Source organism: Lutra lutra, chromosome 16, assembly GCF_902655055.1.
Source record: "Lutra lutra chromosome 16, mLutLut1.2, whole genome shotgun sequence".
NCBI lineage: Eukaryota > Metazoa > Chordata > Mammalia > Carnivora > Mustelidae > Lutra > Lutra lutra.
The window spans coordinates 23132062-23145383 of record NC_062293.1 but is presented as its reverse complement, the minus strand read 5'-3'; the positions used below and the strand labels follow the sequence as shown (position 1 = coordinate 23145383).

Below are 13322 nucleotides of genomic sequence, written 5' to 3'. Positions count from 1 at the left end.
TCCTTTAAAAAACACAACTCACCAAAAATGTCACAGGAATATCCAAAAATGCCATAAAAATATTCTGATTTTTGAGATCACAATAGGCTTACATATCTGTTAAAAGAAATTGAATCTTTAAAATCTTTACAAAGAAAACTCCAGACCCAGATGGCTTCACTGGGGAATTCTTCCAAACGCTTAAGGAAGAAATAATACCATCTTACACAAATTCAGCAAATAGAGAAAAAAAAAAGAACATTTCCCAACTCATTTTATGAGACTTGACTAACCTTGATACCAAACCTGGCAAGGTATCACAAGAAAGGAGAATTACAGCCAATAGCTCTCCTGAACATAGATGCAAAGTCCAACACAAAAATGCCAAATCACATTTAGTAATTTTTTAAAAGGCAATTCATAGTAAAGACCAGATGTAGTTTTGTCCAGCAATGAAGGTTGACTTAATGTTCCAAAATCAACCAATGTAACTATGCACATTAACAAAATTAAGTAGACAAACTATCTGACCATTTTAATAGATACAGGAAAAGCTTTTGATAAAATTAAATACCCATTCATGATTTTTAAGACAAAAAACTAGAATAAAAAGGAATTTCCTCAATTTGATAAAGGACCTCTCAAAAAAACTTTACAGTTGGGATGCCTGGATGGTTCAGTTGGTTAAGCGTCAGACTCTTGATTTCAGCTCAGGTCATGATTTCAGGGTCATGAGATCCAGTCCCACATTGGGCTCCATGCTGGGCATGGATTCTCTCTCCCTCTCCCTCTGCCCCTTCCCCCCATCTCTCTCTCTTAAAAAATAAAAACTTGTAAGTTGACCTCATATTTAGCACTGCAGTATCAAGTGTTTTCCCCCTATATTAGGCACAAATAGCCTTACAGCCTTGGGGTAGGCAAAAATATCTTAGGCCAAAAAAAGTAATAGCCATAAAAGAAAAAATTTATAAAGTGGGCCTAATTAAAATAAAAAATTTCTGCATATCAAATAATACCCTTACAAAATGAAAAAGTAAACTACCAAGTGAGAGAAATAATCATAATACATGTACCTGATACAGAACTTATATAAAGAATGAGTAAATAACTTTTATAATCCAGTAATAGAACCACAAGCAATCCAATTTTTTTAAAAGGCAAAAGACTTGAAGAGACACAAAAGATATGGGAATGAAGGGGCCCCTGGGTGGCTCTGTGGGTTAAGCCTCTGCCCCGCATTCCATCCAGCTCTCTGCTCCGCGGGGAGCCTGCCTCTCCCTCTGCCTGCTGCTCCCCGTGTTTGTGTGCACTTGCTATTTACTCTCTCACAAATAAACAAAATCTTTAAAAAAAAAGAGAGAGAGAGAGAATATCTTGGCTCTTATCTCAAACATACCTCCAAAATTCATTTGAGATGGATCGTAGACTTAAGTGGGAAAAGTAAAAACAATAAAGCTTACAGAAAAAAAAATCATGGTATTTTCATGGCCTTGGAGTAAACAAAGATGTCTTAATCAGGACACAGTAAGTGCGAAACATAAAGGATTAATGTATCTGACTTATCAAAATTATGAAACTCTTGTTCATCCAAAGACACTATAAAGTTGATAAAGGGGCACCTGGGTGGTTCAGTGGGTTAAACCTCTGGCTCCGGCTCAGGTCATGATCTCAGGGTCCTGGGATCGAGCCCTGTATCAGGGTGTCTGCTCGGCAGGGAACCTGCTTCCCTCCTCTCTCTCTCTGCTGCTCTGCCTACTTGTGATCTTCTCTCTCTGTGTCCAATAAATAAATAAAATCTTTAGAAAAATGGAGAAGCCTAAAAAAAGAAACAAAACTATAGAGAACAAACTGAAGGTTACCGGAGGGGAGGGGAATGGGGGATGATAAAACAGGAGATGAGGATTAAGGAATACATTTGTCATGAGTATGGGTGGTGTATGGAAGTGTGGAATCACTCACTGTATTGCATACCTGAAGCTAATATAACACTGTGCATTAACTAACTAGAATTAAAATTTAAAAAGTTAACTAAAAAAAGAAAGTTGAAAAAGCAAACCACAGAATACACTAAAAAACTCCTACTTATTAATAAAAAAAATCATGCAACCCAAGTTTTTTAAAGTAAGCAAAACATTGGAAACGACTTCCCAAAAGAGGATTCCAAACATCCAGCAATTACAAATGGGTGAATACAAAGGAATACACTTATGAGAAAGTGTTTGTATCACTAAGCATCAGGACGATGCAAATTATAACCACAAAGAGATACCACGCCATCTACAAGTATGGCTCGCATTTTAAAACCTGAGAATTTATGATGGGTGTAAATCAGCATAATCGCTCTGGAGAACTATTCGGCAGTGTCTATGCAAGATAGACAGTCTATCTTATGATCTAGCAACTCCACTCTTAGGTACCTAGACAAGAAATATGAATGTTTATTTTCAGCAAAAAAAAAAAAAAGTACAGCTAAAAACGGGAAAAACCATCAATAGTGGAAGAGCTAAATTGTGTTAGAGTCATACAGTGGCATTCTATGCATAAAAATGAATGAATTACTGCTACTATGACAATGTGGTTGCATCTCAAGAGATAACGTTGAGTGAAACCAGACCCAAAAGAGTATGGACCAGGGCGCCTGGCTGGCTCTGTGAGAAAAGCATGCAACTCTTGATCTCAGGGTTGTGGGTTCGATCCCCACATTGGGTATAGAGATTACCAAAACACCAACCACTACCACCACCACCATCACCACCACCACCCTACTGACCATATAATTCCATTAATATGAAGTTCAATAATAGGCCCCCCCAAAAGAGACAAATCTATAGTAATAAATATCAGAAACATGGTTGGGGCATCTGGGTGGCTCAGTGGGTTAAAAGCCTCTGCCTTTGGCTCCAGTCATGATGCCAGGGTCCTGGGATCGAGCCCCGCATCGGGCTCTCTGCTCAGCAGGGAACCTGCTTCTCCTCTCTCTCTGCCTGCCTCTCTGCCTATTTGCGATCTCTGTCTGTCAAATAAATAAATATATAAATCTTTTTTTAAAAAATCAGAAACATGGCTACATGTGAAGAGGACCCTCTGGGATTTGAAATGTTCTGTATCCGGGTATGGGAGTGGTTACACCACATACCTATGGAAAAAAAAAACCATCAATTACTGATTACATTACTGTCTCCACTCATTTTGTGCGTGTTATACCTCCATTTAAAAGTTTTTAGGGACACCTGGGTGGCTCAGCCCATTAAGGTTAAGCATCTGCCTTTGGCTCAGTTCGTGATCCCGGGGTCCTGAGATTGAGCCCCACATGGGGCTCCTTGTTCAGCAGGGAGCCTGTTTCTCCCTCTGCCTGCCGCTCCCCCTGGTGTGCTATGTCTCTCTCTCTGACAAATAAATTTTTAAAAATCTTTAAAAGAATTTAAAAATAAAAGTTTTTATTTATTTTTATTTTTTAAAAGATTTTATTTATTTATTTGACAGAGAGACACAGCAAGAGAGGGAACACAAGCAGGGGGAGTGGGAGAGGGAGAAGCAGACTTCCTGCTGAGTGGGGAGCTCAATAAGGGCTTGATCCCAGGACCCCAGGATCATGACCTGAGCCGAAGGCAGAAGCCCAAGCAACTGAGCCACCCAAGCTCCCCTAAATAAAAGTTTCTCAAAGATAATAGTAAGGGCTGTCTCTCTCTTAAATCAATAAATAAATCTTTTAAAAAAGTAATAGTAAAATGTTATTAATTACTATATGCTACTAATTTTGAAAATTTAGAAGTGGGAAAATTATTTAAAAAGCACAGCTTATGAAAACTGAAACAAGAATAAATAAAAAATCCGACTAGTCCCATACCCATTAAGAAATTTAATCAGTGGGCGCCTGGGTGGCTCAATGGGTTAAACCTCTGCCTTCGGCTCAGGTCATGATCCCAGGGTCCTGCGATCGAGCCCCACATCGGGTTCTCTGCTCAGCGGGGAGCCTGCTTCCCCTTCTCTCTCTGCCTGACTACTGTGATCTCTCTCTCTCTGTCAAATAAATAAAATCTTAAAAAAAAAATTTAATCAGTAATTGAAAGCCTAGTCACAAATTAAGCTGCAGGCCCAGATGGCTTTGCCAGCGAATTCTTCTAAATGTTTAAGGAAGTGAAATAAAACTTACAACCACAAACTCTTCCACGATTAGAAAGAGAAGAAGAACTTCCCAATTCACCTACAAGGGCACTGTAACCTTGACTTTGTTTCTTTTTTTTTTTAATTTTAAATATTTTATTTATTTGACAGCACAAGCAGAGGGAGAAGCAGGCAGAGGGAGAGGGAGAAGCAGACTTCCCTTTGAGCAAGGGAGCCTAATGTGGGGTTCGATCCCAGGACCCCAGGACCATGACCTGAGCTAAAGGCAGACACCTAACGACTGAGCACCCAGGTGCCCCTGTAACCTTGACTTTGACATGTCATAGGGAGGGTACCTGGTGGCTCAGTCATTAAGCATCTGCCTTCAGCTCGGGTCATGATCCCAGGGTCCTGCGATCAAGCCCTGCATCAGGCTCCCTGCTCAGTGGGAAGCCTGCTTCTCCCTCTCCCACTGCCCCTGCTTGTGTTCCCTCTCTTGCTGAGTCTCTCTGTCAAATAAATAATAAAATACTTAAAAAAAAAAAAGAAATGTCATAGAGATATTACAAACAAAGAAAATTATAGGTCCGTCTTTCTCATGAGCAGAAATGAGAAAAAATCTAAACAAAATATTAGCACATCTAATACAGTAAAATATAAAAAGAATAATACGTAACTACCAATTGGGTTTATTCTAGGAATGCAAGATTGATTTATTATTAGAAACCAATGTTGTTCATCTTCTTACCAGAACAACATGCAAAACCCATATGATTATCTCAACAGAGGCAGAAGAAGAATTTGAAAAATTCAACACCAGTCATGGTTTTTTTAAAAAAGAAAACTCTTAGCAAAGTAAGAGGAGAAGAAATTTCCTTAATCTGATAAATGCCAAATATCAGAAGCATTCCTCTGAGATAGGAAACAAGACAAGGATGTCTCTATCCCCCTTTCGTAACACTGTACTAGAAAATTCTACAAGAATTAAAAAGGAAGGTATAATCATTGTTATTAACACAATATACCAATATATGTGGAAAAATACATATAATACAAATATGAATTCTAAATCAGTTAATAGCATTGGTGAAATCTTCTATATTCTTACTGATTTTCTGTCTGCTTATTTTATTAGTTATGGGGGGACATTAAAATCTCTGACTAGGGGCGCCTGGGTGGCTCAGTGGGTTAAAGCCTCTGCCTTCGGCTCAGGTCATGATCCCAGGGTCCTAAGATCGAGCCCTGCATCGGGCTCCCTGCTCAGGGGGGAGCCTGCTTCCCACTCTCCACTCCCTGTGTTTGTGTTCCCTCTCTCGCTGTGTCTCTCTCTGTCAAATAAATAAATAAAATATTTAAAAAAAAATCTCTGACTATACTTGAGAAAATGTCTATTTCTCCTTACAGTTTCATCAGTTTTACGTAGTTTGAAGCTTTGGTTGCTAGATGAATAAACCTTTAGAATTGTGGCCTCTTGTGGCAATGATCCTCTTATCATGAAATGGCCCTCTTCATTCTTTGGTTACAATCGTCTCTCTATCGCCAATTTTGTCGGATATTATCATAGATTTTACTTTCTGTTTTTCAAAGATTTTATTTATTCAAGAGAGACAGCACGAGTGGGAGGGAGGGGCAGAGGGAGAAGGGGAGGGAGGAGCAGGCCTCCCTGATGAGCACAGAGCCCCTTGCTGTGCTGGATCCAGGACTCCAGAGATCATGACCTGAGCTGAAGGCAGACACTTAACCCACTGAGCCACCCGGGTAGGCGCGCCCCAACATGGACTTTTCTATTAGCGTCCGTGGGGCATATCTTACATTAATGTAGCCACTCCAGCTCCTTTTTGATAGTGTTAGCACAGTGTATTTTTTACTTTTCACCTACTTGTGTCTTTGTTCTTGAAGTGGGTTCCCAGGTGGGCGGGGGATGGGCATAAGGAGGGCACGTGATATGGTGAGCACTGGATGTTATGGGCAACTGATAAATTATTGAACACTACATCTGAAACTAAGTATGCACTATACGTTGGCTAATTGCGTTTAAATTAAATAAGTAAATAATAAGTGGGCTTCCTGTAGACAGTATATACTGTCTAGTATATACTGGGTCATCCTTTTTTATCTGCCTTTTCTTAAGATTATTTATTTATTTATTTGACAAAGAGAGATCACAAGTAGGCAGAGAGGCAGGCAGAGAGGGGGAAGCAGGCTCCTCACTGAGCAGAGAGCCCGATGCGGGTCCTGGCTCGATCCCAGGATCCTGAGATCATGACCTGAGCCGAAGGCAGAGGCTTAATCCACTGATCAGGCCACCCAGGCACCCCTTTATCTGCCTTTTAATTGAGTTGTCTAGACCATGTATGTGGATTGTGATTATTGATGGCGTTGGGTTTAAGTCTACCATCTTGGTTGTACAACTGTATAAATTCCCTAAACTCCAGTAGAACACCAGACTCTGCTGAATTATAGCTCCTTGTACAATGGCCTGGAAACTCTTTCCAGGCAGTAGGCGGGGACAACTGTAGAATTTTTCAGCTGTGCTTCTCTTCTCTCAGGGATCGCAGTCCTGGCAGCCTGATTGCGAAGTCCAAACCTCATTGTTGCCTGTTTGGTTTGTGAGTTGTCTCAGGTGGGAGGGTAAGTCCATTCCCCGTTACCCATCTTGGGCCGAAGTTCAGATAACTTATTTTGGAGATGCGTGCTCCTCAACCCAGTAAATTTCTTGTATTAATTTTTTGTCAATTTTCTGTCCTCTTCGTTGCTGTCTTGTCTTTCTGGAGCTCCTTTTAGTCAAATGTTGTGCCTCCCAGACTGGTCCACCCACATATTTCTCTTCTGGGAAAACCCTTAAGAGCGAGGGCTTTGTCAATTTTGTCTGCAGCTTTTCATCAGAATTAGAACAACATATAATCGGTGCTCAACAAATTTCATCTTTTCATCTTTTTGTGCTGCTCTCTGAATGACTATTTTGTTTTTACCTTTCCAACCCTCTACTATTATATTAATTTCCAAGAAGACTTTCTTATTTTCTATGGCTTTTTTTTTACTGCATTCTATTCTTTTTTATTTTATTTTATTTATTTATTTGACACAGAGACAGAAACTGCAAGAGAAGGAAGACAAGCAGAGGGAGTGGGAGAGGGAGAAGCAGGCTTCCCTGCCGAGCAGGGAGCCTGATGTGGGGCTTAATCCCAGGACCCTGGGATCATGACTAGAGCCAAAGGCAGACGCTTAACGACTGAGCCACCCAGGCGTCTCCTATTCTTTTTTTTTAATAACTACTAGAAGATATTAATTATTGGGGGGCATTTTTTAAACTGGTTTGGGTTTTCTTTTAAGTGTTTTTTTAAACTACTTAAGTAATCTCTATACCAATGTAAGGCTTGAACTCACGACCCTAAGATCAAGAGTCACATGCTCTTCTCATTGAGCCAGCGAGGCGCCCCTTGGTTGGTTGGTTGGTTGGTTGGTTTCATTTTTTTCTTTCTTCAGCTTTCCTTTTTCTTTTTTCACTTTGTCTTTCTCTTTCATGGCGGAGAGGAGCACCATGGAAACACACCCCACTGCTCTCACTCCAAGGGAGCATCTGCCACGAGGAGTGCTGTCCACTGACGAACTTTGGCTGTGACGAATTCAGGATGAAATTCAGCGTTGAACTGAAGTGAGGACCCACTTTCCTCAGGCAACTCCAGCCAATTACTGAGCATGATTCGATGCAGGGAGGAGCCCCGAGGGGGTTCTGCCCAGCAGGCTCCTCCAGTGGGCAGTCTCCGTTCTGAAGCTCTGGTGGGACTCCCTCGCACCACGTCCTGAAACCTCCTCTCCCCCGTCCTCCTTCCTTCCTCTCTTCTTTCTGCATGCCAGTCCCACATGGCGGTCTGAGAACTTTCCCTGTTGACTCCTGCTCCCTCTTCTCTGTGTTCTCCACAGACACTGTGTCGGGAAAATCTGGAGAAATCTCATGCACTTTTTAACCACTTGGTGTCTGCTTCCCCGAGGAGTTTCTTCATTTGCAGATGACCCTTGCTCAGCCATGTGTATTTAAGGCCAAGAGCACTAAAAAGCAAACTGGACACTGCATTGACACGAGTGAGACCCTTTTTTTTAAAACTGGTGATTTTGCTTTTTAGCGTTTGGGCAAAGAATCAGCTGTTTCCCCAGGAACACTCCAAATGTTAGTATAGGGAATTTTTCTTTGAAGCCTACTGTTTCTCCAGATAAGAAACTTCTGGTGTTCTGTCTGGATGTGGGAACCTTGTTTCTGCCTTTCCTGTGCAGGGCAGAGGTGGAGGGGTCAACGGTTCTTCCACCTCCTGCCCTTCTGTGCAACCTGGGGCCTCCGGATCCCTTTCCCCTCTCATCTTCTGTCTCCTTCTGTCCTGGTCGCTACATCTGTGACTCTTCACTCAACCTTTTTCAAAGCAACCGTGACTTTGCTGAAATTCTCTGTCGGCTAAGATATCATTTTACCCTGTCCTTGTGGATTTATGCCTTCCCTCCTTCTTCACTACCGTTTGAGTGAGCCCTTAAAAGGGAAAGGGGATACAATTCGTCCCCCCTTAACAAGGGACCCCGCACATCTGACTTACATTGTCCCACTGCCCACCTGGCTGCTTTGCGGAGAAGGGACTGTGGATGGGCCGGGAGCAAGAGCGTCAGTCGGGAGGCCATTGCCACAGCAGAGGTGGGCGATGAGTGTGAGTAGGCCTGGGATAGGGGCCTGTGGAGATGAAGAGAAGTAGATAATTCAAGACATATTTAGACGGTGGTTTTAAAAGACATCCATAAATTCTTGGGCTGGCCTTAGTGACTCATTCTAACAAAGAGACTACAGCAGAATTAACAGTGTGTGACTTTGGACACAAGATCAGAAAAGACGTTGTGGCTTCCTCTTTGCTCTCTCTCTTTCAGATCACTCACTCCAGAGGAAGCCAGCCGCCATGTTATAAGGACACTCAGGAGCTCTATAACGTCCACATGACAAGGAACGTGGGCTTCCTGCCAACCACAGCCTTGTGAATGAGCCCCTCTGGAAGCAGATCTTCCAGCCCAGGCAAGCCTTCTAAATGTCTACACCCCCACTGGCATCTTGACGGCAGCCTCATGAGAGACTCGGAAGCCCTGCTAAGTCACTTCCGGATCCCTGGCCCCAAAAAAGCATATATGGTGTGAGATAATTAAATGCTATTATTTTAAGCCTCTACATTTTGGGAAGTCATCTGTTACACAGCAGTACATAACTAACTAACACAGGGGTTGAGGGAGGGAGGAAATCAAAGTATTATTCTGGGTTTGGGGTTTGAGCAACTGGGTAGAGGACAATACCATTGACTGAAAGTAGGGAAGCCTGGGAGAGGAAAAGGATGAGAAATCACGATGTGGATCTTGAAATGCCTTTTAGACATTGGGAGGTATCAGGTAGATGCTGACTATTAGTCTCCAGGCTAAAGAGATCACTGAGGGTCCCTGGCGTGGGGCTTATGGGTTAAAACCAGTGACACTCCGGGAGAAAGATGAGGGGTCCTGGACCAGGCCCTGGGACCCTCCGAACTTTAGAGGTAGGACGGAGGAGAAGGAATCAGACAAAGCGAGAGGCCAACAGGTGGAAATCTGGAAGCCAGTGACAACTCAAAGCCAAGAGAAGAGAGAGTTGAAAGAAGGCAAGAGAGATCAGAGAAGGGACTGGCTGCAGAGCCAGAAGTTCAGAGGAGAAACTCTCCTCCTTGATGACAGCAACTTCAAAGAAACCAGACGTTAACGGCAAGCACAGCAGTTGCCAGCTCTGAGTGTCTACCAAATGCCTGGCACTTTGATGGGTTTTTCCTGTTGAATCGTTACCATGAATCTATGAGGTGAATATTGTTGCCCCACATTTCACAGATGGAGGGAGGGAGGGGCAGAGAGATTAAATAATCTGCTCAAGATCCCACAGTTTGTGAAATGGCAGAGGCCAGGTTGAAACCCAAGCACATGGGACACTAACGGCCACAACCTTGACCATAAGGTTGAGGCAGAATGCAAGGGGCCTGACCTTTTTTTTTTTTTTTTTTTTTTTTTTTTGGCATCTCACATTGCAAATTTTCCTAAGTTTTTTTGTGCTGGGCCCCAGAGGGAACCTAAGCAAATGTGAGCCCAACAGGTAGGTGTTCCCCAGAGAGTGTGCAAAGAAAGTGAGGCCGGGCAGACAGAGGCCTCTGCGAAGCTGGAAAGGCAGGACAGGGCAGGAGATCTGTGCCTTTTTGACTTTAAAGGAGCAGCATGCAAATGATATTCAAAGTGATATGCAAATTATATGCAAATTGAATTTTCGAATGAGCATCTGTTCTTTTTGAGTCAACAGCTCAAGCACTTTTGGGTGAGCCCTCCCCAGCTTTCTCCCAGGGTTGCCCAGGGTCAGGATCCCTTGCAGGTTCTATGAACTAAACTGAAGAAGTAGCAGGCACCTTCCCCAGGACAAACTGGGCTCTGGACTCAAAGGATAAGCCTGCCCACCCTGTCTAGGTGAGCTGTTCATTCATGCATTCATCTGACTAACACCTATAAAGTACCTACTGGGTGCAGAGGCAGATGCTGTAGGCATGTAGAAGACTCATTATTTCTAACTTACGGGAACATATTCTAGTGGGGAAATGAATAGACACAGCAAAGACCTCGGTATCAACTAACATCTAGACCAAGACTTCTCAACGCAGCATCTGGACATTTGGGGCTGGGCTTCCTTGTTGAAGGGGATTTTCCTGTGCCTCCCAAAATGTTCAGCAGCTTTCCTGGTCACTCTCAATCCGTTGGAAGCCAGAACCACCCCCCCTCCCAGTTGACAATCAAAAGTGTCTCCAGACATTGCCAAATGTCCCCTGGGGTGGGTGGGGGTGACCAAAATCACCCCAGCAGCTGAGAACCACTGCTCAAAACCCTGAGGTCTTGCACCCCTTGGGTGAGTTTATGCATTCAAGGGAGCTTAGAGTTCACCTTCCAGGCCCCAGCTTGTTCCATGTTTTTGTACTTGAACCATCATAGAGGGCAGTCTTTCCCCAATTTTGCATCTCATTCCTTTCCACCAAACATGACCCTACCTTGACACCCCAAGTCCCCACGCTGAGCCAGTGCTGTTACTCAGTCCAGCTCCCTGAGATTCTTGAGGAGCATTCAAGGTCACCCCCAAACTAAATGGCCCTGGTCTTGAGCCCTTCAGGTTTGCATGTCTGCTTTTTAGCATCATTCTGCCTCTTCTCCCCTTGTCATCGAGTTGTCACCTGTGGGACTGTCACACTCCTATCTCTGCCGGCCCCCATGCCTTTTGATTGGCAGCTTCCAAGAGTTAAGCAAAGAGATTTTGCAGATGAGTGTTTTTCTAGCTGTGCTCTGCCAAGCACTGGGAGTCCTGCGGGGCCTTTCAGAAGCCCCTAGGGGGCGGCGGGAGGGGCAGGAGAAGCTTCCAAGAGGTGGGAGGTGCAGAGCAGACAGGCCTCCCCAGCTCCCCATGGGTGGTTCCATCGCAGCAGTCGGACTCTCCCTGGTTTTGTTTCTCTCTGCTTCTGCATGATACGCTTTGGACAAAAAGTCCCCAGGTATAAAGGGCTTTTGCAAACCACTGACCTGGATTGGGGGCACTGTGAGGAGCAGAGCACCCCCCAGCATGTACTATGTCTGCACTTTGATGCATGGCTTGGTAGAGTCCGTTGTGGCTGTTTGGAGGGCCTGGAAGCTTGTCTCCAGCTCCTTCCTCTCAGGCGGATGGTGGGGTATCACTTGACAGAGAGGCCAAGCCCTCTATGTGTGTGTGTGGGCAGAGCAATGGACCAGAGAAGCAGACCAGGCTTCCAGGCTTCCGTATCAAACCATGATGCCTTTTCTTGGGTGGAGGATGCAGCAAACCCCAGGACACGAGGGGCCCTCATCTCCCAAGGTGGCAGAACAGAGAGTCTTTGCACTGAAGCGGCAACAGAAGGAACTGAGGCAAGACACCCAGAAGAACTTCCCAATTTGGTACCTGGGGGCAGAGTAATGGCAACAGTGTAGGGCAGGCAGCTCTGGGGCAGGAGGGTGGCCCAGGGGTAGGCTGAGAGCTCATCACACACACACACACCCTCCCCCTCCCACACCTTCCTGGCCCTTACCAGGGCTAAGTCCTTCCTGCACTGATAAACCTCCAGGGCTGGGACAGAGGAGGGGGATGGTGAGCAGATCCAGGGCCAGACCCCATCCTGCCCTCTCTAAGAAGGCCTTTCTGTAGGAGCCTTGGCAGACTACAGCAGAATGTGTGGGGATCTTGTTCCCAAGGGTTGGGGGATGGAGCAGGTTCTCCCTTCTCCTCCCGACCTCCAGGCCCCACAGAACCTCTGGACACAGGCACAATCAGGCATTTCATGCCTCTCAAGGGTCAGAATGAAAGGCCTGTGTCTGTCTGCGCTCCCCCTCCCCCTGCCTTCCATCTTCAGATTTTTCCATCTGCCCCTGGGGCACAGCCTCATCTTTCCCTGCCTCTCCCCCTCCTGCCCTCTAAATTCTTTACAAATATCTGGGAACAGAAAAGATTGCCCTCAATACCCTCTACTGCTTTCCACTAACTCAGGTCTCTGACATGCCTGAGAGCGAGTGAAGACGCTGACAGGCTTCCCCTGTCACTCACAGGAGCCCAGAGAGCTCAATGATGCCAGAAGGTCGCACAGCACTGGCTGGACTCACTGGTCTCCTGCCTGTCTCCTCCCACCCACTGTGTCCACCTCCACGGTTAGCCCTGGCTCTGGGCTGACTCGCCACTTCTCCATGGAACCAAACGGCTTCTTCCCACTGGAAAATCCCCAGACGCTGAAAGGACCTGGATGAGCCGTGGAACCTTAAAACAGCAAGTTCACATCAGAGTTCACCCTTCCAATGGCCGGCTGAGTGCCCCAAGGAAGGGAGGCTCCTGGTGCAGGTGGAGAGGGGGCGCTGATCTCTGAGATGTTCTCCCCACCCCCACCCCCATGCCAAAGCCAGACAAGCAGCCAGGAACTGGCGTCACCATTCTCTAGTCCCCCAGACACTCGTCCCACCGCCACCACCCGTGAGCCATCGTTCCGGGGCCTGACATTCTGTCGGCTTCACACCACCTCCCAGGGCCCCAGTCAGGAGCGCTTCCTGGATAAAATATTAAACATGCAAATCTGAGACAGTGCCTTAACGAGCGACAGACTGCACGACCACAGCCTGGCAAACGAGACGCACGCCGTCCGGGGGTGGGGGAGTGAGAAGTATATATAGAT

General features: G+C 45.2%; 1 long non-coding RNA gene across 1 annotated transcript; it reads left to right on the top strand.

Moving 5' to 3' along the window:
* The first annotated feature begins 7650 nt into the window (after positions 1-7650).
* LOC125088180 (uncharacterized) lies at positions 7651-9273 on the top strand. The gene is made up of 2 exons (XR_007123599.1): positions 7651-7738; positions 8989-9273. It is a non-coding gene; the product is annotated as an uncharacterized LOC125088180 (long non-coding RNA).
* Positions 9274-13322: the final 4049 nt, after the last annotated feature.